Source organism: Dicentrarchus labrax, unplaced genomic scaffold (genome assembly GCF_905237075.1).
Source record: "Dicentrarchus labrax unplaced genomic scaffold, dlabrax2021, whole genome shotgun sequence".
In the NCBI taxonomy this organism is placed as follows: Eukaryota; Metazoa; Chordata; class Actinopteri; family Moronidae; genus Dicentrarchus; species Dicentrarchus labrax.
In genome coordinates, this window is record NW_026136717.1 from 111,215 (window position 1) to 133,800 (window position 22,586).

Consider the following 22,586-nt stretch of genomic DNA (forward strand, 5'->3'; position numbering starts at 1 on the left):
TTTTTGTGTGGAAACGCAACACAAACAGTAAGTTACAATGTTAAAGTTATTTTAAAGAGAATAATGATAGGAATTGTGTAATTATGTGAATGAAATGTTCACTTTGATCAAAGTACCAGTATTTTCAGCCTGTTATTGTCTCCAGGTAGTCAGATGCTTTGTCACACTCCCTCTGTGTCTCATACAGACTAACAAGGTACCTTTAACACAGGGCTGTGAAACTCAAATAACCTTCCGGCCACTGTTGGAGTTGTTAGTTCAACCAAATAGTAAATAATAATAATAATCTTGCAGGATATGTTTAATAACATGTGACGGGTTGGAAATGGCCCCAGAGCCGGTATTTTTAAGGCCCCTGCTTTAACATCTGTATGAGACGCACAACAGAAACCCATCTGTGTCTGGTGACGTCGTATAAAGAGCAAGAAAGTCCACATATGAAGGTGGTGGGGTGGATGGATGGGTCAAACTAACCCAGGAGACTGGGGGTCCTGTCCTCTGTAAGACCAGAACTCAATGTTGATTGTATCTCATGTCATTTTAGGTTTTCAGTTACATACGTTACATATAGTTCACGTGACTTGTAGAGTCACTTATGTCACATGATTAACGTAAAGTAACACAGTTATTTTAATGCAAACCATGACCTTTTCCTTTTGTTGCTTGACAACCAAACAGTGACTGTTTCACAACGTTAACCATGTGTTAAAAATGTCTCACACAGATGTTAAAGGGTACCATGTCTATCTGTATGAGATGTAGAGGGTATTTGATCACCTGGGATAAGAACTGATTGGTATTTCTCAGGTTATAGACCTACAAATGTGGTTTGCATGCAGCTTTTCGCGCACGCGCCAGGAAGATGAATGAATAATGTAATTTAGACTTTAATATTGAACCTTATTTTTCCACAGAGACCAAGAGAAAGCACAGGAATCAAACTGATGCAGGAACAAGGAAAAGACAGTCTAAAAGTAACAAAAGTGAAGATCAGTGTGTCACTGAAGAAAGAGAGAGAGAGACACTCACGTCACATGAAACGGTGCAAATGGAGGTGAATGAGGGTAAAGAGAAAAAGAAGAACTCACATGTAAGTAAAGAAACAGGACTTTGCTTTCAGGGATTAAACCAGGAAAAGTCAGGAAAAGAAAAGTTTCATCAGAGCAGGAAGGATAGAACATATTAACATAAAAAACAGTAAATAAAATAATAAACACAAATATGACATGTTGGAAATGTGCTAGCATTAATGAAAATATTTTCTAGGATTAGCTTTTTTTTTTTTGTCTCTAATCTCAGTCTCCTTTCTCTCTTTCATATTAAGTGGCCGTTGGTTACCAGCCAGAGGTTCCAGGATGAGAAGCAGAGGAGGAAGGAAGCTGAAGAGAAGCTGCAGAATAAGACCACAGAGGTTGGTATTTGTATTTTCCACAGAAGGTTTCTTTCCTTTAAGTTCTCCTTCAGATTGATCTCTATCAAAAATATAGCATTGTGACTTTTAAATATCAAACTCTCCTTTGTTGTCATGCTCCCTGCTGAGATACTGTACATATATTTGTAACCTGACAGACCTGTTTGGCTGTCACTGTTGTCTTGTTTCCTTTTCATATACAGTACATGAATGTGGTGTTGATTCTCTTTGTATCTTCCCAACCATTCTGTTTCCAACAAACTGAACTGGTGAACAAATACAGAAATGAGCACGAAGCAGTTTTATTTAAAGCAAATAAGAAATATATCCTGACAGACACATCACAGACAATGTATGATATCCTACACAGTGCTGTGACTGATGTTTGAGGTCAGTTCAACTAACTGTTATAAAAGAGAGACAAGAGAAACTCACACAGATTGATTTGGGATGAAGGAGAGCAGAGCTGTATAAAAGTTCTCTCACCATCATCTTCATCATCATCATCATCATCATCATCATCATCACAGATATAAAGCAGATGGAAATCCATCAACCAGGTTTTACAGCAGAAGTGATTTCATGTTCAGGAGCAGACTACTGAAACATAAAGTCATGAAGTGTGATGATGAAACAATGCTAAGTGTGTTTATTTGAGCTGTTCCAGAGTCTGCAGGGACTCACACAGAACATTAGTGTTCAATAATCTCACATTACAAAGGAAACTACCAGCTGAATCTATATTTATTGTGTGTCTGTCTGATTATGATACATAATCTGAGAGGAAACGTTAATGTTCAACAGTCCAGATATTCTCAGGTTCTGTGTCAGGCTGTCACTTCCTGCTGATTAACATCTGTCTGTCTGTCTGTCTGTCCGTCAGTCTTTTAGCTGGAGGACAAATCAGCTGACATGTATATGTTGATTTTTGTTTACAGCCACCTATTTGTTTGTTTTTAGTTTTAAAACTCATAATTACTGCTTTATTTACATACATACATCAACCACACAAAGAGTCAAAGTATTTTAAGATTTTTAATTGGGTTCATGAATTTAAGTAGAGTAGCCTTTTTACTTTAGGATTGAATGTGTTGGATCTCACAGTCTGTCTCCATGTCTCTCTGCACTCCCAGTTGGAGGGAAAACAGGCTGAAACCCACAAACAGCTCCTGAAGGAGAAACAGGAGAGGCAGAAGGACGTGGAGACCCTGAAGAATCAGCTCCTGAAGGAGACCCTGTACAATCAGCTGGAGACCACAAAGAATGAGCTGGAGTCCAAGAACAAAGAGGTTCACCTGATCATTACTAACTTAAATGTCTCACAGCTGCACTTTTCTTTTCCTTCCCACTTTCACTGCTGCATTCTGTGTTTATTAGAACTTATACAATGACAAATATCAGGAGCAGGTTTAAAGTCCGATTACATCAAAACCAAGAGACAAAGCCGGAAACAGCATTACATCTTGTATCTAAGATAAGGACCAATGTAAAAAAAAGATTAAAAAAAGATATTCAACTGTTTATTGGGAAAGAGAAAAAAAATATTGCAAAAGATTTATTTACAGCTTTCTAACTCCATTGTTTCTGTCATGTTCCCTTACCTGTTTCTGATATAATGAACATCAATGGGTTGTTTGTCTGTCCCTGTTGTCATGTTCCCTTACTCGTCTTAATGAAAGAACATGTTTCTCATCTCAGCTCCAGAAAGATAGAGTGCTAACATTGGTCTTTATGCAGTCTTACAGATATTCTCTAAGCACTTTATTATGTGCACATGAGCCTGTTGTTATCCCATCATTACCTTGAGCTGGTTTTACCCATTATTATCAATTCCAATATCAGCACTACTATTATTATTAAATATTACTGCATTATTTCCTCTGTAACTGCCATGGTATTACCCACTATTACCTTGTTTTACCAAAGCCTCACACTGACCACAAACACACATTAAAAGATATGATGATTTAAAGCTGCTAAAGGTGATCTTTGTATAATAACACTGTATCAAATGCCAACATGAGGATCATATGTAAAGGGTGCTTCTGGTAGTGATGAAGCTACAGAGCATTATGAGCTGAATGTGCAGCTCCTCTCAGCTTTACAGAGCTTTATAGTGAGTTTCAGCTCATTGTTTATCTGTCCACACACAGCTTCACAGTGTTGGTTCACTGTCACTGCTCTCATAGTGTTACTGTCAGAGGCAGGAAGCTGTTTCAAGAGAACAAACTGTAAAAATCCACTGTGCACTACCTGCTCAGCAGCAAACAGCAGACAGCAGAGCTGTACAGGTCAGACCATGGAGAACCTTCCTGTTATTAATTCATTTTTTTTAATATACTTCATTAATCCCCTAATGGAGAAATTCTTCTTTTCTCTGCTTTTATTTTATTGTATACACACACAGGCTGAAATGCACACTCATGCACATGCAGGGCTTGTGGACATACAAACAGGGAGAGAGATGGTGGAGTGATGAGCTGCCACGTTAGCAGCTCCCCATGAGCAGTTTCTTGGGGTTAGGTTGCCTTGCTCAAGGGCACCTCGGCAGTGCACAGCAGGTGAAACTGGCACCTCTCCAGCTACCAGTCCATACTCCATACTGTGGTCTGTGGGACTTGAACCGGTTCCCAAGTCCCTACACACTGAGCTACTGCCCCCCCACTATGTGATGTTTATCTATGACATAGTATGTTTATCTTCTGTCCTTATCTTCCCTCTCCTCTCAGGTGGAGAAGCTCACTGAGGAGAAGCAGAAGAGTGAGGATGCAAAGAAGAAACTTCAAGCAGAGTTGAACAACAAGGTAAAAGAGGTTTATATTTTATTTAAAGGAAAAAGTCAAATGTCCACCTTAAAATGCTTCTACTCTTTCTACCTCATTCAGAATTCAACAATCTATTAATATGAACATTTCTAGAGTTTTCCAACTGGACACAAAAGTTTTTATTTGACAGTAAGCACCTTTTGGTGTTGAGGGTCTTGAAGATAAAACTGGGACTTGATTTAAATCTGTTCTGAATTCAGTTTGACCCGCTGCAGACTCCAACTTCATACTGCTGATATTAAACATTACTGTTACATTAATCAAATCAGACCATGGATTTGTATATCAAAATCAGGAGTCAAGGCCAGAACCAGCAAAAATCTTGTATCTAAGATCAGGACCAAAGTACAAAAAGAGAAGATACTCTCTCATTTATTGGGAAAGAGAGAAAAAACAAAAAATATAAAAAAGCCAAAATACTGCAAAAGATTTATTTACAGCTTTCTAACTCCATTGTTTCTGTCATGTTCCCTTACCTGTTTCTGATATAGTGAACATCAATGGGTTGTTTGTCTGTCCCTGTTGTCATGTTCCCTTACTCGTCTTAATGAAAGAACATGTTTCTCAACTCAGCTCCAGGAAGAACAGCAGAGGAGGAAGGAAGCTGAGGAGAAGCTGCTGTTTCAGATCAGGACCAAAAGACTAAAATACTCAACTGTATTTTATTGGCTGAAGAAAAAAACAAAAAAAACCCCAAATAAAATCCATAATATTGCAAAGGGAAGAATTTGTGCTGAACTTATCACAGTGTTGGTTCACTGTCACTGCTCTCATAGTGTGGTTTCAGCTGCAGCAGCTGCTTTCAGTGAGAAAGCTGTAAGAACCCACTGTACATTAGCTTTATTAGCAGCACACAGACACAATCAGAGACTAGCTGGTGAACACAGTGGAGCATTTAGCAGCTAAACACACAGATATTTCTCTCAGGAGCTGCTGGAGACCAAAACCTTCAGGATTCTCTGCTGGTCCTCAATCACTTTCTCCACTGACTCTCACACAGACAGAACTGTGACTTTGTTCCATCTAAAGGTCCAACTAGAAAACTCCTGTTTCTTTAACATTAATAGTTGACCTCTCTGTTATACTTGAATTGAAATTGATTATTTGAACTCTCCTACAGTAATAAAAGAAAAGGTCTGTAATCCTCTGTCTTTCTCTCTCTCTTTAGTTTCAGAAGCTCTCAGAGGAGAAGCAGAGGACTGAGAATGAGCTGAACACCAAGATAACACAGGTTCATCTTTTATTGATATTCATTTTTGCTTACATCCACATATTTGTTTGTTTTTACCTTAAAATCTCATATTACTGCTGTATTATATCTTTAGAATATTTCAATGTATAACAACATCAACCACACAAAGAGTCAAGGTATTTTAAGGTTGAAAGATTAAATTAATAAAGCTCTTCTTGATTCATGAATTTAAGTAGAGTAGCCTTTTTACTTTAGGAATGAATGTGTTGGATCTCACAGTCTGTCTCCATGTCTCTCTGCACTCCCAGTTGGAGAATCAGCTGCAGCAGGAGAAACAGGAGAGGCAGAAGGAAGTGAAGAACCTGAACAATCAGCTGGAGTCCAAGAACAAAGAGGTTCATCTGATCATTACTAACTTAAATGTCTCACAGCTGCACTTTTCTTTTCCTTCCCACTTTCACTGCTGCATTCTGTGTTTATTAGAACACTAGTGCAGTGCCCGTAGGAAGTATGTATTGCTATATAAAAGTGGGAGGTTAAGTAGCTTTTTCATGGAGCAGCTAGCTACAGATGAACATCCACAGATTTCGATTCCAGTTTGTTGTCCTCGCGTATGCGGATCTCCTCAGACCGGAACAGACTCGGTCCGGACTCGTTCAGTCTCAGTAATCCTCAACAGTCAGTTTAGATGCACAGAACGGGACCGAACAGCCAGCAAAACCCGCTGCAGGTATAAAGCCGCTCGCGCGCTGCAGGTATAGATCAGTGTGTTTCCTGAGGTGTGTCATGGGGGTGGGCTCTGCAGGGATTGGCTCTGCAGTGATTGGCTCTGGTGTGCACGTGGTTATGGTGGCTATGGTTGACAATGCTAGCGGAATTCGTAAATCATTTATGAAATCATTTATTAACGGTATCTTTGTAGTCCAAACAAAGTCGACGTTGCACACCCTTAAACCACACAGCAGCCATGTTGAAACTCTCAGGTCAGTCTGATCCTGATCTGCAGAGATATTTGAGGCACACACAGACAGACAGACAGACAGACAGATTTCTTGCTTTTATAGAGAGATATACAATGACAAATATCAGCAGCAGGTTTAAAGTCCGTTTATATCAAAATCAAGAGACAAAGCCAGAAACAGCATTACATCTTGTATCTAAGATAAGGACCAATGTAAAAAGAAAGATACAAAAAAAGATCTGTTTATTGGGAAAGAGAAAAAAATATTTATTTATTTAATTAATATAATAAGATTTATTTACAGCTTTCTAACTCCATTGTTTCTGTCATGTTCCCTTACCTGTTTCTGATATACTGAACATCAATGGGTTGTTTGTCTGACATGTTGTTGTCAGTTTGTAGTATAAAGTTTTAAATGTTAATTAGTGAACATGTCCCTCATTGTCTCTCTGGACCTTCTCTCTGTCCTTCCAGGTCAAACTCAAAGAATCTGAGCTGCAGCAGCTCCGTGGAGAGAAGCAGAGGGATGGAGAAGGAACTGAAAACCAAGATAACACAGGTTCATCTTTTATTGATATTTAGTTAATTCCCGATAATTCCCGATATTCACTAAAAAATGTAATATCGGGAATTATTGGTATCGGGTTTGACATATAACAACAACAACAACAACAACAACAACAACTAGACTGGTTGGTTGCTAACTGTGGCTAACAAGCAAACAATTTAAAGCTGAATTATTTTAATATTAACACAAAATAAGTGCAATGCACCTTAAATATTTGACACTGCTATGAGCTGTTACTTAACCAAACTAACAATTGGCTTAGAATTTACATTAGCACTCCTTCAGGTGGATAATACAATAAAACACATTAACCAAAGCTAGCGCTTATCTAGCGATACAATGCAAGTTGAAGTTGTTCTCTTATTTTGCACAGACAGTGTTTACATTTGGAAATGTTGCATTGATGTATGCATCCAGTGGGTAGGGTGGCCATTCGTCCGGCTTTTTAAACGCCCTGTCCGGCTGCAGGAGAAGGGTCCAGCTGCGGCTTGGGTGTTCCTGGTAGTGTTTCATCGACCAATCGCAATTCATACTTTGCACGTGACGTCACAGCTACTAGCTGGCGGGCAAGAACATCGTTCTCCAGCAACGGAACCCAGTAAACTAATCAAAGATCTTACCAGGACGTCGCCAGTTTTACTGTACAAAGTATATATATATATATCATATGTACGTGATTTGATTTGATGAGAAGAAGAATACATGTTACTGTTGTACTGCGTCTACTTACTTACAGTTACTTTGCATACATAACGTTACTATGGTACAGTTATTACTACTACATTAACGTTACAACCTAACAGATTACTAACAGGATTAAAGACATTTCACTGCTCCAGCTGCTCTTGTCTGTTGTCTGATGCTATGTGGAGTGGATGAGCAGGTAGGCTACAATGTCTGACATCCTGTTAGCCATATATGATACAGTCTAGTTGGCATAAGGTTTTTTTTAAACTAACGTTACTTATCAAGCTGTCATTGGCGGCAGGCAGGGTGTACATATTCAGATGAAGACTTCAGATGTCACTTTGTGTAGAGCTACAAACATACAAACATTCGCAAACGTTAGCTGATTTTCACCTCCCATACGACAGCGTTGTTAACCCATCCACTCTTGAAGAAAGATAGCTATCTGTACTTTTGTAGGCTTTCATTTTTTACGGATATATGTAAATATATGTTTCTTGCCCACCAGGTAACCATGGTAATCACGCGACTGCAAAGTATGAATTGTCCTCAACAACTGGTAGAAATATGGACTAGTCCTACACGTAAATGTAAGCATATTAAGATGTAATTGGACTAAGGTTCTGTAGATGGCTTAGCTTGCTAACGTTAGTTCTATAATACATTTACAGACTACTAGATCTTATTTTGAAACTTCTGTTGAGAAACACTAACTAGCGAATGTTATATTAAACCGGAAGTTGACAGTTACAGTTCAGCAAGAAAGGCGAAGAAGAAGGGGGCGTTCCAGTCAGCGAAAACGGGACCCCCACCAGCACGAGAACGCCCATTTGTGGCTGCAGTTGGATGATATTGGGCTGCAGGTGCAGCTTTAAGCTGGACACTCATTTGTCCTCCTGTTGAGAAAATAACTAAAAAGGTTGCCTTTTGACACATTACCTCGTTAGTTTAATACTTATTGGCTAAAAATGTGTGTCAAAATAAGTCATTTCATTGGTTACATTATCGTGTTGTGACCTATTAACACATGGCGAATTTTAATATTCAAATGAGCCATGTGTGCTCACTCGCAGTTGTTACCACCAGGCTGTCAATCAAGCTCTCAGTGACAGAGAACATAACGTTGGTTGTTGGACTGAAATTCTGAAAATGCTCATACTCATATGTAGATAGACAAAGCCTTTACATCTGAAACAGAAGGTGCTGTATTTGTTTTACCCTTTATCTATCCAGATAAAAACATTAAGAACAGTTTCTGTATGATGTTTATTAGACCTATGTAATCTGAATTGGAAGGGCACGTTGTCATGAGCTGTATCTTGTATATTTATTATTAGCTATGTGGTATGTGTATGCACCTTTATGTAATCTGGTGGAAAAACATTCACATTTAAAACCGGATCATACCAAACAAATATCTGATTGCGTGTCCCCGTGTATGCAAAGTGTCCTCCTTTTTGGTGTGAAGGAAATGGCCACCCTACCAGTGGGGCATCACAATAAAATGAGGCATAATGTGTTAATTCCACAATAGGAGATATGTTATGTTGTTATTAACAGTTTTGGTGTAAAAAGCCTGCATATATCGGTATCGGAAATTGAGAGTTGGACAATATCGGAATATCGGATATCTGCAGAAAAGCCAATATCGAGCATCCCTAGTTTTGTTTACACCTACCTGTTTGTTTGTTTTTAGTGTTTAATCTCATATTACTGCTGTATTTTATCTTTAGAATATTTCAATGTATAACAACATCAACCACACAAAGAGTCAAAGTATTTTAAGGTTGAAAGATTAAATTAATAAAGCTCTTCTTGATTCATGAATTTAAGTAGAGTAGCCTTTTTACTTTAGGATTGAATGTGTTGGATCTCACAGTCTGTCTCCATGTCTCTCTGCACTCCCAGTTGGAGGGAAAACAGGCTGAAACCCACAAACAGCTCCTGAAGGAGAAACAGGACAGGAAGGATCAAGTGAAGAACCTGAACAAAGAGCTTCATCTGATCATTACTAACTTAAATGTCTCACAGCTGCATTTTTCTTTTCCTTCCCACTTTCACTGCTGCATTCTGTTTATTAGAACTTATACAATGACAAATATCAGGAGCAGGAGCAAAGCCGGAAACAGCATTACATCTTGTATCTAAGATAAGGACCAATGTAAAAAAAAAAGATTAAAAAAAAGATACTCAACTGTTTATTGGGAAAGAGAAAAAAAATATTGCAAAAGATTTATTTACAGCTTTCTAACTCCATTGTTTCTGTCATGTTCCCTTACCTGTTTCTGATTTAGTGAACATCAATGGGTTGTTTGTCTGTCCCTGTTGTCATGTTCCCTTACTCGTCTTAATGAAAGAACATGTTTCTCCACTCAGCTCGAGGAAGAACAGCAGAGGAGGAAGGAAGCTGAGGAGAAGCTTAATAATAAGACCACAGAGGTTCGTAGATCTGTAAATATAATTTACTTTAATCACTATCAGTTTATTTCATTGTCATTGATACTTTCTCCATCTTTTCTCAACACATTGATTTATTTCCAGCTGGCTAATAGTTTATATATTGTGAAACATTTTTAAACACAAATCAGACTATGGAGTAACTTCCTGTAATATCTTATTGTTTATTTGATTTTAAATGGTTTTTGTTTCTTCTGAAATCAAAATACAAATACATGTATTCTAGTGGTAACCATTCTCTTTACCACAAACTGAACTGCACCTTGATGAAGTTGACAAAATACAGAAAGGAGCATAAACCAGTTTTATTTCACAAAAAAAAAAAAAAAAAAAACAGAACCAGAACACATATAAGTTTGATATCACAGAGATCACAGTGACTACACTTATGTCTAGGTCAATTAAGAGAAATTGTAACAGATTCATTTGGGATGAAGAAGAGCAGAGCTGCTGAAAGAGTGCAGTTCTAAGAGGAAACAGAACACAGTGCCTCCTGTTGTCCATATTTCATATTTAATCAGACATGTGATTGTATCAATGTCAAAATCAGAGTTTAAATACAGTGAATGCAATGATTAACTCACTCTGGTGGTTATTATATACCATATTATATTATATATGAAAGTGGACTCAGGTTGACAGAAACACAGAGCAGTGTAACAGTGAATGTATTCATTCTATAAATATGATAAAGATTAGATTTTGTTGTTGAACCCTGCTGACACTGCTGACTTTGAGACATTCTGCTTCTTTACTTTAATTATTTTAGAATTACATGTTGAATTCATCAGTTGAGTAGTGCACTGATTGTTACAGCTGATATTTACAGTATATATTCACAGTATAAACAGAGGTTGAACCCGACTAAACTATGGGCACTTTAAATCTCTCTTCATCCCTCTTTTTCCTTCCATTGGAAAATAAGTTCACGGAGGAGAAGAAGAAAAGGGACGAAGCTGAGAAAAAAGAGGAGAACCTAAAGAAGGAGACCAAGGTACATTTTCTATCTTAAAACACTGTAAATTAATGGAGCAGTGTTTTCATCTCACTTTCTTTTAATCTTCTTCAAAAATTATTGATATTTATCTGAAACCAAGACAGTCTATATCTGAGACACTACCATTATCATCACCTCTCCATATAACAAAAAGTCACAATAACTTTTATAATTCCTCTGTAAATCTAAACAGTGAAGCAAAGAGAGTTTTTTACTTGTTCAATGTCAACCTGTAGGCTCCGGCTAGGGGTCTACGGTATTTCACTCCCCAATATCTCTATGTAAACATATCTGCAGGGAGGGATGAGGTTGGAGCCTGGACGCCAAGATCTAAATAGTTATACTGTTGTAATAACAATTCAAATATGAGTTGTCTGAATGAACTACAGTAATAACTGCTGACAGATCAATATCCATCTGTCTGTCTGTCTGTTAGCTAGTTGATTTATCCTGAATAACTAATCTGTGTGTGTCGTTTCCCTCTCAGCAGGATGAAGCTGACCAGTAAAGGAATTACATCCCTCTCAGAAACACCTTAAGGTAATGTGTGTGTGTGTGGATGAACACTGTTAGAGTTCTACAGTATGTACGTGTGTACAATATGCACAACAATAACATTTCAACTAAGCCATTCAAACAAATGAATAACCTGTTATTTACCCTACAATCCATTTATCTTGTTTCCATGTAAAGAGGGAAATGACATTCAATCACACACAATGAATTTAACACACTAACATTTGTTTGTTAGTCTTCCTACTCACATCCACTTATTTCATTCAGCACTGTGGATGAGTTTCATTGAGATAAAAGAAAATATGATAAAATAATAATAATAAAAGCAACACTATTATTATCATTATGACTATATTTAACTTAAACTGTTGAATGATTCTGCTTGTCAGTGTGTGACCTTTTCATTTCACAGATGTCACACTCAGATTATGGTACCCGTTGTACTCGCCCTGTCCTGGAGCTCTGCAGACAGACTGCAGGCGGCCCTCATCGGGGACACTGGAAAGATCCAACATCTCTCAGTTTATAGCCACTGAAATATAATAATGATAGCCCAGCCTACACCAACATGCATTCTGAAGAGTAAAGAGTGCAGTGTTAAACATCAGAGACAGCAGACTCAGATCTTCCTGTGAACATAATAAAGTCGTAAAGATGTGGTCACATGACTTTACAATCAGTAAAAAAACAATGAACCCCTTCTCTTTATGAATATTGAATATAACACATTACATTTTTATTCTTAACAATTCAAAACATCTTCTGTTTCAAATGTGGTGAAAAAAGCTAAATATAATTCTATGAATTATTAGAATTTAACTATTAAAATGGTTCAAATACATTAAACAGACATTAAATCAGATTTTACGTAACTCAGGAATTATTATTTTGAATTTTTTAATATTTATGCTGAAGTTTCTTTTCCATTGAGGTGTAACACTAATGTACAAACAGTAAACAGCAGATTTGTAACAGTCGTCTTTTGGATCTTCTTCACAGTGAAGATATTTTTTGTCTTTCTATGTTTTGTATTATTTGTTATTGAATTTAAAATGTAGGTTTAGAATTCTCTATCTATCTATCTATCTATCTATCTATCTATCTATCTATCTATCTATCTATCTATCTATCTATCTATCTATCTATCTTTTTATATATGGACATTATTTTTGTTTTGTTGATGAAAATAAAAGTAACCTTAATAAATTAAATTAAATCTAATGCAGAAATTCTGTTGAAAATCAGTTCTTTTCAAATTGGTTATAGTGTTTCTAACATACTGGGCTAATGTTCTTTCCAGATGAAGTGAAATTTCATTGAAAATGTCCTGATTTAACTATTAATTAAATTAATTTAAAAAATGTGAATAATGATGTGCACATATCAGAATCTTCTTCTGCACATTGCAAATATTCTTTATAATTATTACTGTGATATTTTACACATCTTCCATTGAAATAGCAACCATATTTTACATGATGTCTTTTATTGTCTTTATAATATGTTTTTGTATATTATTGTTATTTTCTATTTCTCTCATTATGCTTCTTGACATGCTCTACATGTTTCCATTGTCCTTTGATTGTTTGTATTCGTAAACCAGGCAGCTTTTTAAATGTTGCTGCTGCAAGGAATTGTGGGATGGCATTATCTCCTTTTGTAGCTAAAAAGATGGTCCAGTGTATCCGTTGCTATAGAGATAAGAAAGGAAGCATCGAAGCATCTTTCCTCAGCATTTAGAGAATGTTCTCTGATCATGGCTGCCACTGAAATCCTTCCAGGTCCTTTCACTCAGTCAGGAACCTTCCTGAGCAAAAAGAGCGGACCCCTGGTCCCCATGGACCCCAGCTCCATGAGGCTGCACAGAGCTATATGCTACAGTCAGCATGCTAACATGCTCATGGTGTAATGATATGTTCACCATTCACATGTATTCTTATTATGTTATCATCTGTTTGCTATTTGCTATTTTGGGACAGACTGAACTAAAGTCAGGTGCTGCAGTAACACAGCAGACGGTTTAATGTGAATATATTTTTATTATTACTTCATATTCTGTGGTTACATTGATGAATATATATGAGGCCTACTCGAGACACAGTTCACCTACTCAGCTCTATCAAACCACTAACGCTTTACTGTTTCTACCGAGGCTCCTGAATGCCTCTTCTACATACACACGTTTTCTCATGTGGTTTGTGTCTGAGAAGCTCAAATTATCACCAGCATCATCAGTCTAAAACAAAACACAGAACAACATAAACCATCAGCTCGCCTTTTATAAATACTTCATACATCAGTCAGTACCTCTGTGGGTGAGAGAGTGACAAATATACTCTGTATTAGTTATATATATATACTTTATATATGAACATGAGTTTTCTGTGTAACTGTGAGTTTCCCACAGTGAAGTAGTCCCACCAGCAGCAGCAGCAGAGCCACCATCACAATGGTGAACACAGTCCTTAAGAGGAGGAGAACATTAAAGGAGTGATCTGAGGAGGGACAAGTCTCTGTGTGAAGAGCTGCAAAGACAAGAGGATATATGTGCTGTAACAGCATGGCAGTATTAACAGTGTGTCACAGGTTGTCTCTAAGGGCTGCTGTAGCATTACTCTGGTACATACTGAACATCTATCAGGTTGCTGTTCTGCTTTTTATAGAACCATTAGAAGATAAACAGTGCAATGTCTCACCTCTGACAGCCAACCAGCTCTCTGCTGATTCTCCAGCTCCAGAGATCTTACACTTGTAGAGTCCTTCATCAGACTTGGAAACACTGTGGATGATCATCTCTCCTGTAGAGCTGCTGCCCATGAGGAGGCCATCTTTATAGAAATCAGCTGTGAGGTTGGAGACAGTTATTTTCTTTCTGCAGCTCAGAGTCACATTGTTGCCCTCTTTCACAGGGAGGACTGGACTCTCCAGGATCACTGAACCAGCTGAAAAACAAAGGCTGTATAACTTCATTCTGAACATTGATGAAAGACCCTGGTTTGCTCAATTTGTGGGAGTTAGATGGGACGATCGATATCAGTGTTATGCCTTGTTTTAGCCCTCTCTCAACATTGACTTTATTTTATTTCTGTAACATAAACTCATACGTTTCAATTAATATTTTTTAAAGAATAGTCATAAAAACAATTGTATCTATTTTAATCTTAAACATTGCAATGTCTCACCTCTGACAGCCAACCAGCTCTCTGCTGATTCTCCAGCTCCAGAGATCTTACACTTGTAGAGTCCTTCATCAGACTTGGAAACACTGTGGATGATCATCTCTCCTGTAGAGCTGCTGCCCATGAGGAGGCCATCTTTATAGAAACCAGCTGTGAGGTTGGAGGAAGTCGTCTTGTTTCTGCAGCTCAGAGTCACATTGTAACCTTTTCTTACAGAAAGGACTGGACTCTCCAGGATCACTGACCCCCCTGAAAAACAAAGGCCTTTAGTGCTCTTTAAGTAGCACAGAGACTGGAGAAGAAGTGTTTAATTCATTCTTCCACTCAAAGGCTACCAGCAACTTTTAAGGTGGAATGTTTTTCCTGCATAAGTTAATGTTGTGAATCAATTAACACACCTTAAATGTCAAGACATAAGCTTTATTGAGGATTGGATCTTCAAGGAAAAGTGTGTATGAATTTCAACCAGATTATGAGAACAGCAAATATTCTATTTCCTCCCTTCGCGATAAAAGTGGCAAAGCGTTGCTGTGGCAACACTAAACCTATGAATTTGGTGAAATACTACAATATGTCTAATTTCTGGGAGTAAGCTTGCAAGGTTGATTTTAATCTGTTTTTTTAGTTCTCTCAAGGTATTTATTTTTACATTTGAGGACATAACCTCATGGACTTCAAGCAGTGACCTTTTATAGAAACTTAATTTAACATACCAGTAATGGTGATGTTGGCGCTGTTGCTTCTCTCTCCTCCTTCAGTCTCACACCAGTACTCTCCACTGTCTGATGGATAGGCTCTGTGAATGGTGCAAGAAAGTACTGGAGTCCCCTCACTGCATGCTGAAATGAACCCCACAGTGTTCCTGATCCCTCTCCACTGAGTGGAGCCATCGAGACCCTCACAGTGAAAGGAGACGGACTCGTATTGAAAGGCCTGCAGTCTGTTTGGAACAATACGAAAAGCTGCATCTGAGACAGAAAGACAGAGTGAGTTAAAAACAAATTAAACTGCTGGAAAAATCTCTTTTAAAGCACAAAATCAAGACATCAGCACATTGTGACAGTTTAATTAGTGCAGTCTGACGTACATTTGAAATGTAAGTCATGACAATTCAAATTCTGGATCATTACTGCACAAAAATGTAACAACTTTAATGATACCATCCTTTAGAAGTTTAAAGGATATTACCAATATACAAACATAAAATATTTGTCTTATCTTTTGCTGAGTCCTACTTACCTCCGTTCTCAACATGTGCACCCAGCAGAATGAATCCAACCATGACTGTATAGACAAAGAAAACAAACTATACATCAACCTTAGACTCATTTACTGTACATATTCATACAGGAACATGTCACACTTGAAAAGAAGAGACCTGAGATGCAGTACTCACACAGTCTGAAGCAGAAAGCTGCAACCACCATGTTGTCTCGGTGCTGACTGAGCATCAGACTGAAGTTTAGCTGAAGTAGAATGCAGATGAAAGCTTCCTCTTCCTGTTTGGTTTTCTGATGTTGAAAAGCTGAGGCCAAACTCATGTGGCTTCAACATACAGCTCTGTGGTACACCCCTTTGCTTACAAGTTAAGAAGCTGACTAAGAACTGCGATCAGCCCTGGACTTATATTTATAGATATAGCACGACCTTGATGACTGAGACTCAAACCTAAAGCTCCTACTAGTAGTTTCCTGTTTCCCAGGAGGAGAGACTACAATAATGCAACATAACTCGTAGCACGATTGTGCAAACATATCAGATGCAATGTGTAAACCTTGTGCCTATTGTCCTGGTTGCAAGGGGGACAATTAAGCCGAGGGGCTAACATCAACGCAGCTGTTGTGTTCTTGTGCCACCAGATAGGGTTTCACTGTACCTATAGACAACTGAACAGACCTGCTGTGCTGTACCCCGACAGCTGAAAGACAAATGGATATTTTGTTTTGCAGGCAGAAATATTTTTGAAGAGCTACAGTCAGTATGAACAGATGAAGATGCTGCTGGGCTTCAATCAGCATCCGTATGAACAGCATGGACCTGAGAAAGAAGTCAGTCAGTGTGAATCTGAAGTCCTGTTCTGCCCCCTGCAGTAAGATAATGGACCTAACAACTACCTCATGAACACTTCCCTTTTCTCAAGTTGGTAAGACATTAGAAAATCATTGTTATTGCTCTTGATGCTTTAATTGCAGCTGTAATATGTTATACTAGTGATCAGTTACCTAGCAACAGGCTCAAAGTTCAACTGTTAACAAAGACAATCAAAGTGAAAGTGATCTTAGTTCTTGAACCCAGACAGGAGCCCCATATTGTGTTTAACCTTAAGTGATAGATTGATTATAACACGTTTGGTACTTTCAGTAAATCTGAAATTTCATTTTTGATTTGTTTCTGCTGGATTAAATAAAATAATATGCAGCAACCTGCACTGGATAGAATAAAGTGAGATAAGGTCACAATCAATGATTTACAGACTTGCCGTGCAGTCTGATTAAACGGCCGACACATCATGCAGGTACGTCGTCTTATTCATTTGTTTTTGCCGATTTTACATGTTTCAACTTCTATTTTAGAAGACAATATCATCTTCTAGAACAAAAGTAGGTCTGCATGTATGGTCTCTGTCATTGGAAATGTTGATGCAAACAGTTATAACAAGTATAACAAAGTTTTTATTGCACCATGCATAGGTATGCTTATATGTACAATCTGTTTTTGAATTGTACTTGTTATTAAATGTTATTTTTAAATCAGCCAGGTAAAACAAATGACAAAATAGAGGAGATAACAGAACCTTTGATTTAGAAGAAGCACTTGATGTATTTTACATTTTGACTGTATCTGGGATTTGTCCCACAGTAGGTTCTAAATAATATATCAGCCTGTGTGAGGCCTCAATTACATCATTCATTTCACCTACAAGAAACGATTCAAAAGCATTTTTTAAAACATCATATAACTGCTCCATTTTCAGGGCTGCAGGAGGCTTCACCAGACAGACCGACTCACACTTCAGTCTCCACTCTGGCCCCTCAGTGTTTTGGTTTTACATCTTCTCCTAACACACTCTTGTAAAGGTAAGTAACACACAAATGCTCTTCATATTTCGGGTTTTAGATCAAATTCAATTACGTGTTACGTATGTTAATAAGGTATCTTCTGCTATGTTAATCAAATATATTCAGTGTAAACATTTGAACTATCTTCACCTTCCACTTTTCTATCAATGGAAAATAATGCTGCTATGACTGGTAATTTACTTTAAGACAAATGCTGTGTATTATTCCAACAGTGCATTGTAGCCACTTCTTACCACAGGAATTAATGAACAGATCTAATATGTTCCAGGTCAGTCTCGGTTAATTGGTCCACTTCAGTCAATACTGGCAGGAGTTGGGGATGACATAATTTTGCCATGTCACCTGCAACCTGCACTGGATGTTACTGCAGAGACAGTGGAGTGGAAGAGATCTGACCTGAAACCTATATTCATCCATGTGTGGCGTGCTGGTCAGGATCTCATAAAAGAAAGAAATCCATCCTACAAAGGAAGAACATCACTGTTCATCAATGAACTGAAGCACGGAAACATTTCACTGAAACTCTCCAAAGTACAACGCTCTGATCAGGGAACATATGAATGCGACCTTCCTCTGCTTCAAAAACAATCTTCTGTGAGGCTTGTTGTTGGTAAGTACACACACAGTGAGTGTTCATAGTGCGGTTTGGTGTAGGCTCTGCATCCAGTCAACAGTTTGAGTGAGAACTCACAACTTATAAAAATACATTTAAATGTCCAGTGTGTAGGATTTAGTGGCATCTAGTGGTGAAGTTTCAGATTGCAACTAACTGAACATTGCTGGAGTCTCAATGGACTTTTTAATAAGAAGGTGAGTTAAAACTGCATTGGCCATACCTTGGCCAACATAATGTTTCTGAGATGAGAGAATGCCACTTTTGTTGCATTTCATATACGGGGCATAAAACTTGCAGGAGGTCAGATTGAATTGTTTCATGCTGATAGCAGTGAGGAAGCTTTTATTGTTGTTGCTGATAGCAGTGAGGAAGCTTTTATTGTTGTTTGTTTGGGGGACAGCTTTTATTGCCTTTAATCGATAGTGATGGCTGAAGAGTGGGAGGAAAGGGGGGAGAGGCAGAGAAGATGATACACAGCAAAGGGCCATCAGTCGGAGTCAAACCCATGGCCGCTGCAGCAAAGATTTAGCCTTTTCACATGGTGCACCAGATTTTGAAACTTTGAAAGTTATTTTCTTAATTTCAATGATTTGGGGAATAAAACTGTGGTATGGTATTATTGTTAGTATCACTATTTTCCTTTTCACTGACACCACTCTGTTAAACCTTTCTGTTTGCCTAGCATCACACACTGCCTCCTCACCTGACATCAGTTTATTGGGGATTGAAAGAAAAAGAGGAGCAGTGATCTTAAGCTGTGACTCTAACAGCTGGTATCCAGAGCCTGAGGTGGTCTGGCTGGACGGTGAGGGAAACCTCCTCTCTGCTGGACCTACAGAGACAGTCAGAGGTCCTGATGACCTCTATACTGTCAGCAGCAGAGTGACTGTGGAGAAGAGACACAGCAACAACTTCACCTGTAGAGTCCAACAGAAGGACATCCACCAGACCAGAGAGACACACATCTATATTTCTGGTTAACATTTATTTATATATATTTTTTATGAAGGGATCGCTGTTTTAAATAGCTGAGGTCAACTGTACTTTTCTATAATTACCATGTTTTTTTGTGTTTTATCATTTCAGATGATTTTTTTGAGGTTGAGTCCAGCTCTTCTTCTGCCACAGTTGGCTTGGCTGTTACTTTGGCTGTTTGCATCCTGATTATATTGTTACTTGTCTACTTTGTGTGGAAACACAACATAAACAGTAAGTTACAATGTTAAAGTTATTTTAAAGAGAATAATGATAGCAATTATGTCATTGTGTGAATGAAATGTTCACTTTGATTAAGTACCAGTATTTTCAGCCTGTTATTGTTTCCAGGTAGTCAGATGCTTTGTCACACTCCCTCTGTGTCTCATACAGACTAACAAGGTACCTTTAACACAGGGCTGTGAAACTCAAATAACCTTCCGGCCACTGTTGGAGTTGTTAGTTCAACCAAATAGAAAAAATATTCCAAATAATAATAATCTTGCGGGATATGTTTAATAACATGTGACGGGTTGGAAATGGCCCCAGAGCCGGTATTTTTAAGGCCCCTGCTTTAACATCTGTATGAGACACACAACAGAAACCCATCCGTGTCTGGTGACGTCGTATAAAGAGCAAGAAAGTCCACATATGAAGGTGGTGGGGTGGATGGATGGGTCAAACTAACCCAGGGGGACTGGGGGTCCTGTCCTCTGTAAGACCAGAACTCAATGTTGATTGTATCTGATGTCATTTTAGGTTTTCAGTTACATAAGTTACATATAGTTCACGTGACTTGTAGCGTCACTTATGTCACATGATTAACGTAAAGTAACACAGTTATTTTAACGCAAACCATGACCTTTTCCTTTTGTTGCTCGACAACCAAACAGGGACTGTTTCACACGGTTTACCATGTGTTAAAAATGTCTCACACAGATGTTAAAGGGTACCATGTCTATCTGTATGAGATGTAGAGGGCAGTGGCGTGCACAGACTTTTTGAAGGGCAGGGGCGGAAAGAAAAAAAAGGGCACATAAAGCACGTCCTCACCACTGTAGAGGGCACTTTAGACACGTTTTATATGTTATACAAATGGCACATTATATAGCCTTAAAACAGACTAACTAGACAGACTACTCAGGTTAGTTTGCTGTTAGGATACACATCCACGAGAACTGTGAGGATTTCAATGTTGGACTGTGAAGAACACACAGTGACATGGATGTATGAAGGACATAAATCCCTAGGGGGTCTGGGGGTCTTCCCCCAGAACGTTTTCAATTAAGTAGAAGCCATTTCCTGTATTCTAGTGCATTTTAACACCATATTAGCACCAGATAATCCAAACTGGTTCTGTGAGATATAGTTCTGGCTCAATACAGATCAACAAAGGGCCCAACATTAAAGTCACTGCAACAGTAATGTGTCATAGAGAATCAGACAGTGTGCACTCCTGAATGCTGTGTTTTCAACAGCAACAAAAGAAACTGAATTAAAATAAAACAATATCAAAGCTTAAGCCATAGCTGTTGAAAAGGTGTGAGACACATTAACTGCTCCGTGGAATAAACTGGGCTCATTCATGGCTCTAAAATGAGCTAGCCTAAATGTATCTAGCCTAAGGTGACCAGATTTCCGAAATGAAAATCGGGGACATTTTTTAGTGCAGTGGTCAAAATCGTTAATCGTTATCGTTATGAAATGAATAACAGGGGCAATTACATGTTAATGTATTTTGACAAAGCAAATGAGTAGCCAATAAGAAGTTACCCTTAACCCTTCCAAACTGTTAACCAATATGAAGAACTTGGATTCTGATTTGACTCTGATTCTTCTTCTTATTATTATTATTATTATTATTTATAGCTTTTTTTTTTTTTTTTTAGCTATGTCAATCAACTCATGGGAGCTTGTCAACATGTGCACACTTCCACTCGTGACTTCAGCCATATTTCACAACAAAGCATTACATGAGAGGATTTACATTTACACTGTGCACTCCTTGTGATAGAAAGTCAGAACAAATAGAGTGCAACCTGCAAGCGCGCGTCCCCCTGTAAGGACGGTGCCCCTAAAATAAAATAAAGAAGGAGGCGCTCTCCAGCTGGCTCCCCCGTCACTCACCTGCAGCTGCACGGACGAGCAGAGGAGCGCTCTGCTGTTGTGGCGTGGATGTGCCGCAGCAGAGCGGGAGCAGCGCGCGTGTGTTTTATAAAAAAAAAGCAAACAAAAAGAGACCAGCCGGTCGACACAAGCCATTTACCGCGCACGTAACGTCAGCACGTTAGTTAAACTGGTTTAACCATAATAACTGGAGTGTGCATCCATAAGCAACTTTTTTTTCCCCCATTCAAATCGGGGACATTTTCAGGGACAGCTTTAACCGGGGACAGGTCGGCCAAATCGGGGACTGTCCCCGAAAATCGAGGACGTCTGGTCACCCTACAATAACCCAACTTTTAACTTTACTGGCTGGCTTTGAAAAGCTATTCCCACAAGACGTAGTGAGGTAGCTCCTCCTTAAACATGCAACAGGCATCTACCTAATAACAGAACTTAGAAGAGGGCAGCTGAGTGTTTTTTCCACCCAAGAGGGCAATTTAGTGTATTTTGGCTCCCAAGAGGGCACCTTAGCATGCGTTTTTCAACAATTGGGCCACGAGGGGGGGCGATCACAGGTTATAGACCTACAAATGTGGTTCTTTGTCTACTTTTATTTCCAATCAGTGAAATTGTCAGATGTTTTATCTTTATAACCCATTTTATACCTGATTTTAGTCTGAAATGTCTCATGAGCTTTGATACTTCAGTGAAATCAGAATCAGAATCAGACATACTTTAATAATCCCAGGGGGAAATTACTTTCGTTACATACTCCATATGAGATAGACATACATATATTAAGAATATATATAAAGTGGTCGCAGGCCTCCTCTTCAGCAGCAGGATGTTGGGTTTACAGAGGGAGGGATGAAGATGATGATGACGTGCAGGATCTCTCTCGGTAGATGGATGGAGTCCAACGACAGCAGTTCAACATCCGGGCCACAGAGCTGTTCACTCTCGGTACAATCCCGGTACTCTGCGGGGCTCCGCGTCAATGCCGTCAGCTCGTTCAT

The 22,586-nt window shown here is 38.5% G+C and overlaps 1 protein-coding gene and 1 long non-coding RNA gene across 2 annotated transcripts in view; both read left to right on the top strand.

The window, feature by feature from the left end:
• Positions 1-22,586, top strand: part of LOC127379579 (trichohyalin-like) — a 175,195-nt gene that overhangs the window by 103,675 nt on the left and 48,934 nt on the right. The window lies entirely within an intron of this gene.
• Positions 17,275-18,213, top strand: LOC127379613 (uncharacterized). Its single transcript, XR_007888347.1, has 3 exons — positions 17,275-17,308; positions 17,768-17,870; positions 18,142-18,213. It is a non-coding gene; the product is annotated as an uncharacterized LOC127379613 (long non-coding RNA).